This window comes from Apodemus sylvaticus, chromosome 18 (assembly GCF_947179515.1).
Source record: "Apodemus sylvaticus chromosome 18, mApoSyl1.1, whole genome shotgun sequence".
In the NCBI taxonomy this organism is placed as follows: domain Eukaryota; kingdom Metazoa; phylum Chordata; class Mammalia; order Rodentia; family Muridae; genus Apodemus; species Apodemus sylvaticus.
The window spans coordinates 71222432-71232289 of NC_067489.1; the positions used below are offsets into that span (position 1 = coordinate 71222432).

General features: G+C 52.8%; 1 pseudogene; it reads left to right on the forward strand.

Annotated features, from left to right (window-relative positions):
- The first annotated feature begins 3711 nt into the window (after positions 1-3711).
- LOC127669035 (uncharacterized) lies at positions 3712-3813 on the forward strand (annotated as a pseudogene).
- Positions 3814-9858: the final 6045 nt, after the last annotated feature.

The window sequence follows — 9858 nt, forward strand, 5'->3', positions numbered from 1 at the left end:
TAGCCCTGGCTGTCCTGGAACTCATTCTGTAGACCAGGCTGGCCTCCAACTATGTGATCCGTAGACCAGGCTGGCCTCGAACTCAGTGATCCGCCTGCCTCTGCCTCCCAAGTACTGGGACTAAAGCTATCTACCACCATGCCTGGCCAGTTCATCTTTTTTTTAAAATTTGTTTTAAAATGTATTTGTTTTATTTCATGTGTGAAACTGTTTTACCTGCACGCATGTGTATGCAGCATGTGTGTGCCTGGTGCCCTTGGAGACCAGCAGGAGGCACTGGGTCGGTGGACCTGGAGTCACAGATGGCTGTGACTCAGCAGGTGAGCGCTGCGAAACAAGCACATCTTCTGCAAGAGAAGCTGGCGCTCCTAACCACGGAACACCTCTCCAGCCCGGGGAGGCAGGCCTTATCTATCCTTTCTTCTGTCTAGTACTGGGGCTAGAACACGGGCCTCTCCCAGATCAAGCAGGCGCTCTGAGCCACACCCAGCTCCTCACGGGGATTCAAGGCAGTTAGTTCTACTACTGATCTAAGCTCCCAATCCTTTACCTTGGTCTTCATTTTTTATTTTCAAGACTGAGTTTCTCCGTGTTGCCCCAGATATCCTGGAATTTGATTTGTCAACCAGGCTAACCTCACACTCACATTTCTCTGCTTTTTCAGAATGCTGGCATTTAAGGCTTGATGCCCACCTATTTCTTTCCTTCTTGCTGCTGTTTGTTTGAACCTTATCTGAATCCAGCCTGGAAATCACTGTGAAGTCCAGGCTGTCCTAAAATTATGACAATTCTCCTCCGCCAGCCTCTTAAACACTAGGGTACGGTGATAGTTGTGGGCTGTCACGCCCACCACGCCCACCTTGCATGGTGATAACATTCAGAGGACATATGATTTGCTCAACTGGGGGGAGGCAGCATATTGAGGGAGAGTAAGGAGAGAGGGGGTGGCTCATCTTGACTTGATTGTCAACTTGACAGACTCTAGACTCACCAAGAAAATGTTTCCCTAAGAAAACAAACATTTGGACATATGGGAATATCTAGATTAGCTGATTGGGTGGGAAGACACACCCCAAATGTGGGCTTCGCCATCCCTGGGCTCAGGAACCCCTCAGATTGTGGAGCCCAGCACTCATCTGCCTTCTACATTACAGATGCCCTGCATGCCTGTGTGTGCTTCCCGACACGACACACTGCATCCTAGGACTCGTGAGCCACAGTAAACCCTTCTTCTCCACGTGGGCTTAGTCAGGTATTTTGTCCCAGCTACCAGAGAAGAGTGAGTGCATCGTGGGAGTGAGTGCATCGTGGGGGGTTGTGCACCATAGGAATTGTGCAGTGTGGGTGTGTGCACTGTGGGAGTGGGGGGTGTACAGCGTGGGGTGAGCAGTGTGGGGGTGCAGTGGGCACTGCTGGGCTCGGCAGCCTTTATTCAGTCCTGGTCCTGATCCAAATCTCAGTGAATGCCAAGAAAGTGCTTCATCCCAGGGCCGTGCTCATTTGGATGGGCGATATTGTTGTCTATTGGAGGGGTGTCCAGGCGCCATGGTGTGACATGGAGGTCAGAAGACAACCTGCAGGAGTCGGCTCTCTCCTTCTACCATTAGGGTCCCAGTTCAGCTCAGGCTCAGTGCCTTTACCTCCCAGAGCATTACCATGTGTTTTATTTTATTTCATTTTATCTTTTTGTTTTGTTTTGTTTTTTGGATTTGGTTTTTTCAAGACAGGGTTTCTCTGTGTAGCCCTGGCTGTCCTGGAACTCACTCTGTAGACCTGGCTGGCCTTGAACTCAGAAATCCGCCTGCTTCTGCCACCCAGAGTGCTGGGATTACAGGTGCGCTACCATCGCCCGGGCTCATTTTATCATTTTAAAAGCACTTTATCTGGGCAGTGGTGGCACACACCTTTAATCTCACTCAGCACTTGGGAGGCAGAGGCAGGTGGATTTCTGAGTTTGAGGCCAGCATGATCTACAGAGTGAGTTCCAGGACAGCTAGGGCTACACAGAGAAACCCTGAACTCTGTCTCAAAAAACAAACAAACAAAAAGACAGAACTCTGTGTGTGTGTGTGTGTGTGTATACGCATGCAAGAGAGAGAGAGAGAGAGAGAGAGAGAGAGGAGAGAGAAGAGAGAGAGGAGAGAGAGAGACAGGGGGGGGGAAAGTGTGTGTGCTTAGATTTGCTCTATATACCCAATCCTATCTCAAGAGCAAACCAAGGCTAAAGGCTAGAGGGCTGGGACCAGGGCTTTGTGGGTAGAGTGCTGGCTTAGCATGCTCACAGCCCAGGTTCCACCCCAGCACCACATATAACAGGCATGGCGGTGCGTGCATCTGCAATCCCAGCATTTGGGAGACAGGAGCTGGAGGATCAGGAGTTCAAAGTCATCCTTGGATACACAGGGGATTGAGACCCTCCTCCTCCTCCTCTTCCTCCTCCTCTTCCTCCTCCTTCTCCTCTTCCTCCTCCTCTTCCTCCTCCTCCTCCTCCTCTTCTTCCTCCTCCTCCTCCTCCTCCTCCTCTTTTCTCTGCTTTGTTTTTTAAAGCCGGAAGCAGGTGCTGAGACCCAGCTGGGTAGGTTACAGAACCTGCTGCTCTTGTGGAGGACTCAGCTCTGGTTCCCAGCACCCTTGTACAGCTGCTCGAAACTGCCTGTTACCTCAGCTTCAGGGCGTCCGACGCCTTCTGACCTCTGTGGGCATTCACACGCAGAACACGTAGTCCTACACCTAAACAGAAGCAAATCATGTGAACAACCACATAACCAACAAAACAGTAACAAATCTGGTGTGTCGGAACACATCGGAAGCAGAAACAGAAGATCTGAAGTTTAAATCCAGCCTAGGCAGCATCAGAGCTGGTCCACACTGGCCAGGCTTATGTCTCAGAGTAAGCAAACAACAGGCAGACACACAAACCCCGGCAGCAGTAGGTTAGGGGCCCTGCAGTGAGGAGGGCTTAGGAATGGTTCTATCAGCGTCTCTTCTCTTCCCAATGCAGCGTCACTCCTGAGAGAAAGCCTCCTCCCACAGCAGTCCCTCACAGCCCGACTTTGTTTCCTGTCTTTGTAGGTTGGACAGTTTCTGTCTCGGGACTCTACACAATACCCGACAACTCAACATCATAGTTTCCATGTTTATCCCGGTTGTGTTGGATATAGGAATTTTCATGGCTACATGCTATTTTACCACAGAGTTCTAGATTTGGTTTTGTTTCCTTTGAAGAGATGGTTTTGTAGTCTGGGCTGAACCTGAATTCACGATCCCCTGCCTCAGCCTACAGAATGCTGATTCCACCTGCATGCGCCATCTTGTCAGGGTAAGACCTAAAGTCTGTGGGGAAGAGCACATATTTTCTTGTGTACATGTGGCGGTGGAGGTCAGAAGTCAACATGGAGTGTTTCTCTCCAACCGGTTTGTTTATCCATCCATCTGCTTTTGATACATGTTCATCATCTTGGCCATTTGGCCAGCAAGATTCAGGGCTCTGGGACTCTGGGCCAGGCAGTGGTGGTACACGCCTTTAATCCCAGTACTCAGTACTGGGTACCTTTAATCCCAGAGGCAGAAGCGGAGGATCTCTGAGTAGTTCTGGGCCAGCCTGGTCTACAGAACAAATTCTAACTCAGCCAGGATGCATGAAGAAATCCTGTCTCAAAAACAAAACAAAACAAAATGCAAAACAAACAACAATAAAATCACACAAGCTCCCCAGCTCTGAGAGGTGTGCAGGTGTGGCTGCTGTGTCACATATGTGTCAGTAGGTGGCAGAGAAGAGAGGGTTCTGTTCTGAATGATTAGTAGCCCCACAGTCCCTGAAAAAAGCTAGCCTGAGATGACCACCAGCCCAGCAGCATGCAGACCTAGAGGTGCAGATCAAGCCCAAGGTGACCCCTGACCTGCACCATAATGCACAAGTTAGGCACAGAGCTCCTGAGACCCAAGACACTTGGAGACCCTGGGCACCACTCAGACCAGTCAGCAAGTGGTGGAGAGATGGAAGAGAACGAGAGGCAGAGAGATGTGGGCACACTGAAGAGAGGCACAACCGGAGACACAAAGGTAGTGAGGTACAGCCTGATGTGAGGGGCCGGTGACGCCGCCTGGGTCCACAGAGAGGCCCTGGCCTGTGCTGCTACTGAGGGCCATGTCTGGGCCCATGGCCCTGCGACGGCTACTATCAAAGTCGAAGCAGATGTCCCTGGCCTGGACTGCTGTCCGGGGACATGCGAATGTCTGAAGAACCTGCAGAACTGGCCCCACCCCTCACCTGGCCATCGTGAGAGAGCTGGACAGCCAATGGGCTGACCGGTGGTTCAGATACCTTTCAGGGCTTGGAATGGGCCCGCCCCAGCGTCCACCCCACTGATGACTGCTGGAGCGCATGAAGGGGCTGGTCCCGCAGACCCCAAACTACAGGGCCCCACGTCACAGGACTCCACATCATAGGACTCCATGTCACAGGACTCCACGTCACAGGATTGCACGTCACAGGATTCCATGTCACAGGATTCCACATCACAGGGCCTCACGTCACAGGACTCCATGTCACAGGGCCCCACGTCACAGGATTCCCCGTCACAGGATTCCACGTCACAGGACTCCACGTCACAGGATTCCACGTCACAGGACTCCACGTCACAGGACTCCACATCACAGGGCCCCACGTCACAGGATTCCACGTCACAGGACTCCAGGTCACAGGGCCCCATGTCACAGGACTCCACGTCACAGGGCCCCATGTCACAGGACTCCACGTCACAGGGCCCCACGTCACAGGGCCCCACGTCACAGGATTCCACGTCACAGGGACTCACGTCACAGGACTCCACATCACAGGGTAGCAGGCTCTCCAAAAGGAGTCCTGGTGAGCATCCAGCATCAATAGAGTAAGAAGCCAGAGGCTTCAAACCAGACCAACATGCCACTGCAATGAACATTTGCAAGCAAAGAAGTGTGGACAAAGGGTCTGCTCTGGGACGCACTGTGCCACACTACAGCTTCCACGATGAGATTTTTTTTTCTCTGTTTGGGGGAGGTTGCAAGGGTAAGAGAGCAGGTGTGGAAAGTCAGGAGATGGGTGAGACTGGGTCACATGATGTGAAATTCACAAAGAACCTTAAAAAAAAAAAAGACACAGGGCCTCACCTGCCTCTGTCCCCACTGAAGGTACAGGAATGTCACTGTACACCAATTCTATACTAATTCACCCACTGTACCTATATAGTGGGTGTAGGTGCACTCAGGTCCCCGTGCTTGTGAAATGAACACTTTACCCACTGAGCCATCTCTTGAGGTCCCCTCCCCCCAGGACTGCTTTTGGGGCTAGGATCTCATGTAGCCCAGGCTGGTCTCCAATTTGGTATGTAGCTGGGGATGAACCTTAAACTCCTGGTCCTCCCCTCCCCCGGCGCACTTTCATGCTGGGTCTGGTTTACGAGCTGCTAGAGGTCAACCTGAGCTTTCCCGGTGCTAAGCGAGCACCCACCCACCCAATGGAGCCGCTTCCCCTAAAATCTTGGCTTTTAAAGGACAGGAGTCAAGAGGGCATATATACTCCAGCCCAAAGCCGGAGCATGGGAAACACGTGACCCTAGTGTGCACCATTAAACAACGATAGGAAAAGGTGAATGAGTGAGTGAGTGAATGAATGAATGAATGAATAGGGCTGAGCTGCTGAAGCAGTTCTGCAGTTAACGCATCCAGGCGCCGTCCCTGATGATTTAACATTTTCTGTCACATTTATTTATTGGTCTGGGGTTGTGAGGTGCAGGAGTCACCTCTCTCTGTCCACCCTGTAGGTCACAGGGATTGGACTCGGGTCCCGGAGCTGGGCAGCGAACACATTTACTGCTGAGCATAATCACTGTTATCTCATGGGCTCCCTGGTGACCCTTGGCAGCGGTGTGACCCAGTGACTTCTCCAAGTCCATTTCTGTTCTAGGAATGGTTAACTGTCTTCGGAACCTTGGAGAGGTTTCCCTCCGCGTGACCTTGGCAAGCACTCTTACATCCATGAGGCTCAGTTTCCCCACCTGTGAACTGGAGCAGGCGGCCTCATGAGGTAGACTGGGGTCCTTTAATGGGGTTCCTAGGAGCGCAAAGAGAATGGGGGCGGAGTCAGGTGTAGCCAGCCCCCCCCCCCCCGGACCGTGTCCGGACAGACGTGGAAGGAATCTCAGGCAAAAGCAGCTGGGGGCCAGGGGCTGCGCATGCGCACAGCATCCCTGTGGTCCTTTATAAGTGAGGAGGCTGCGCCTGGCGTGCTGAGCGCCTGGGCTCTGGGGCTGAAGATACGTCGGGAGCCGGCGTCCGTCCGCGTCCTTTGTGCCCGGAACCGTGGGGATGTGTCTGCGCTAAGGAGCCAGGTGTGGGGGGCCGGAAGAGAGGGGGGCAACAGGAAATTGGACTTGGGGAGGTCTGACCAAAATGAAGGGGAAGCCCCCTCCTGGGTGGGGGTGGGCAGGGAACGGTGGGGGAGGGGAACCAAGTTTGGGGGGCCCGAGCGCATGAGAGGCGGCCTTAGGGGTGTTGGGAATGGGAGGAAGTCTTGAATGAAAAGACATCCCCATATCCCTGGTAGGGAGGATCCCTGGCTGCATATAGTTCTCTGGATCAAGCAGGAGGCGCTGGGGGCTAGGGCTGGGGAGCCCCCCCCCCCCGAGTTTGGAGAAAAGACAAGGGCATCCTGCTCATGACCCTGGGAATCTTGAGACTGGGCACCCCGGTATTTTAGCTGGAACACGCGGGGAACTTGGGATGGGAACCTCCAATTTACACATGAATGGAAGACTGTGGTGGGAAGAGGGCTCCCCAATTTAAGAGCGCGTGTAGCGGAGTCTCATCCCTGGCAAGGGACGCCAGCCAGGTCTCTGTCCTCTTACTGCATACATCCTGGGCTAGGAAGGAGGCTCACTCACCCATCCTAAGGGGCGACCTGTTTTTTTAACAGAGGAGTTGGGGTGCAGTCCCTTTTACCAGTAAGCATGTTTGCTGTCCTGGCTAATGCTGGCTGTGGGTTCTGTTGTGCCCCAAGATGGATGTCTGGGACCTGGATGGATTGCATGGGGGGACAGGACCCCTCAGATGCCATCCATCTTCACATCATCTCAGCCCTCCACCCCCCTGCTTCACCCCCAGTCTGCCTGTAAGGTTTAAAAACTCTCTTTGGGTGACCAGGTGGTAGAAGGGAGGGGACCCGGCGCTTGGGTTTAGGAGTGACCCCCACGCATGCACCACAGTGTGGCTTTGTTCTTCCTAAGTGTGTTTGGGATGAAGCCAGACTGAGGCAGTCCAGGATGGGTGATGGTCCAAGCCCGACGTGGGGACCAACCGGTTAGGAAGGTATGAATCCATACATTGTGCCATTCCAGACGCTGGCAGTCTCCGTGGCCCCTGGACATTCCTGCAGGGAGACGGGGAAGGTTTTCACCCCAGGAATCGGGGGTCTTTGTGTGTCAGTGAGTCACAAGCAGAGACATGTCTGGGATCTCCTGTGACTGATAGAACTGCAAACAGTGTCTTTGTTACAAAACTATGCTGCGGCCACATTACCAGTGGCCCTGCATCGGTCACCAAGGCCACATGCACCCATATCGTCCATCCCAGAGCTGGAGTGGCTGCCGGCGTGGCGGGAGGAGCCTGACCTGGTGGATGATTGTTAGGGGCTTCAGCACAGGGCTCCAGGCTGTGGGCGTCTACCCCATCAACACGGGCATGGTTCCCTTTGTTAGTGTCTTTGGTCCCTGGAAGTCCGTGTGTGTCTCTCCTGGGATGTGTCTTGTGAACAGGGAAAGGGAACTCAGAGCATGGGGCGCCAGGCTGAGGAATCAGTGGGAGCGGCAGGGCTGGGGTGGAGATCCTCGGGGGTGGAGATCCTCGGCGGCGTAGAGCCCTTTCTTCTCCAGTGTTCCACACTCATGTCTGTGCACGCAAATCCGTGTGAGTCTCGGGCCGGGAGCCCTCAGTGTGTGCAAGTGTGTGTGTGTGTGTGTGTGCATGAATGTGTGTGGCTTTTCCCCTCAGGACCAGAAATCCTTTTGGAGCTGTTGTGCCCACATCACGGTGCAGAAGACATAGACATGCCCTCGCCCAGACACACAGTACCACAGATGCACACTGTCACACATCCAGATGACAAGTGCCCAACTTCAACTCAGTGGAGAGACAAGAGACAGGGTGGGGGTGGGAATGGAGCAGGGGCACAAACACACTGGAGCTTGTGAATGTGCCTCCCCTCCCCCCTGCAGGCCCCTGCTTGCATATACATGAGGCTAATGCATCATTCATGAGGGGGCGGGCCCGAACCGCTGCCTAAAAGCTGCCACTAGCCTCTGGTGGACCAGGGGAGGGAGGAGTATTTTAAGAGAAGGGTGTGGGGGTGTGAAGATGTGAGGGGAAGAGAGAGGGGGTGTTTGGGGAGGCAGGATCTTGAAACTGACAGAGTCTGTCACTGTGCTGGGCTACCTTTGGGTATTTTTAGGGTGTTCCCAAGGCTTTGTGTAAAAACTGTTTTTAAAGGTGATAAATCACAAGTCTTAGCTCATCCTTTCCTGATGACTTCAGTGAGTTTGTGCTAAATGAGGCTCATTTTACAGGTGGAGAAACTGAGGCATGGGGCAACAAGGCCACTGGGGCAGAGTTGCATGGTAGGTAAATAGTGTGACATGGATTTTTTTTTCCTTTTGTGGGGAGGTGTTTTTTTTGTTTTTTTTTGTTTTTTTTTTGTTTTGTTTGTTTGTTTGTTTGTTTGTTTTTTTTGGTTTTTTTTGAATTTGGTTTTTTCGAGACAGGGTTTCTCTGTGTAGCCCTGGCTGTCCTGGAACTCACTCTGTAGATCAGGCTGGCCTTGAACTCAGAAATCCGCCTGCCTCTGCCTCCCAGAGTGCTGGGATTACAGGCGTGCGCCACCACCGCCCAGCTTGGGGAGGTGTTTTTGAGACAGCGTTTCTCTGTGTAGCTCTGGCTGTCCTATAGAAATTCTGTAAAACAGGATGGTCTCTAACTCAGTCTCTGCTTCCCCAGTGCTGGGATTAAAGGGCTCACCCTCACACCTGGCTGGGTTTTTCCTTTGTTGTTGTTGTTGTTGTTTTTTGTTTTTGGATTTTTTTTTTTCAAGACAGGGTTTCTCTTTATAGCCCTGGCTGTCCTGGAACTCACTCTGTAGACCAGGCTGGCCTTGAACTCAGAAATCCGCCTGCCTCTGCCTCTTAGAGAGTGCTGGGATTACAGGCGTGCGCCACCACCGCCTGGCTTTTTTTTTTTTAGGCTAGGTCTCCTGTAGTACAGGCTGACTTCAAACTTAAAATGAAGCTCAGGGTAGCCTCAAACCCTTGATCCTCCTATCTACACCTCCCAAGTGCTAAGATAAGATGACAGACTTTGGCCACCACATCCAGCTGGACTCAATTATGTGGAGGGAAAGAAAGAGTGAGAGAACACATATTCTGACTTTTATCGCTCCTAGGATGGGGTGATCATAGGCACTAGGATACCCTATACTGGCTTAGGGTTCCCAAATGAAGAAATGGGGACTTCCTGGGTTGGCGTTAGAGTCTGTGGCATTTACAAGTTGGTAGCCTGAGCTCTGCTCTGCAACCCAAGGCAAACAGTGAGCCCTCTCTGGGTTCAGAGACAGGTTGTGCTCGGAGCCCATGGTTTACGTCTCAGAGTTCAGCACCAAGGACAGGTCCTCGACGGGGCGTCCTTTAGCGTGTGTAGAAACAGGGAGGGCTGAAGGGAGCAGAGCTCTTCCTTCCAGGCCTCTAGAGACCGCCCCCCCCCCCCCGGGGCTTGCTTTGCTTTGATTGGCTAAACGGCAGGTTTCCAGGTGGCCCTCAGTCTCTTACCCCCCCCCCA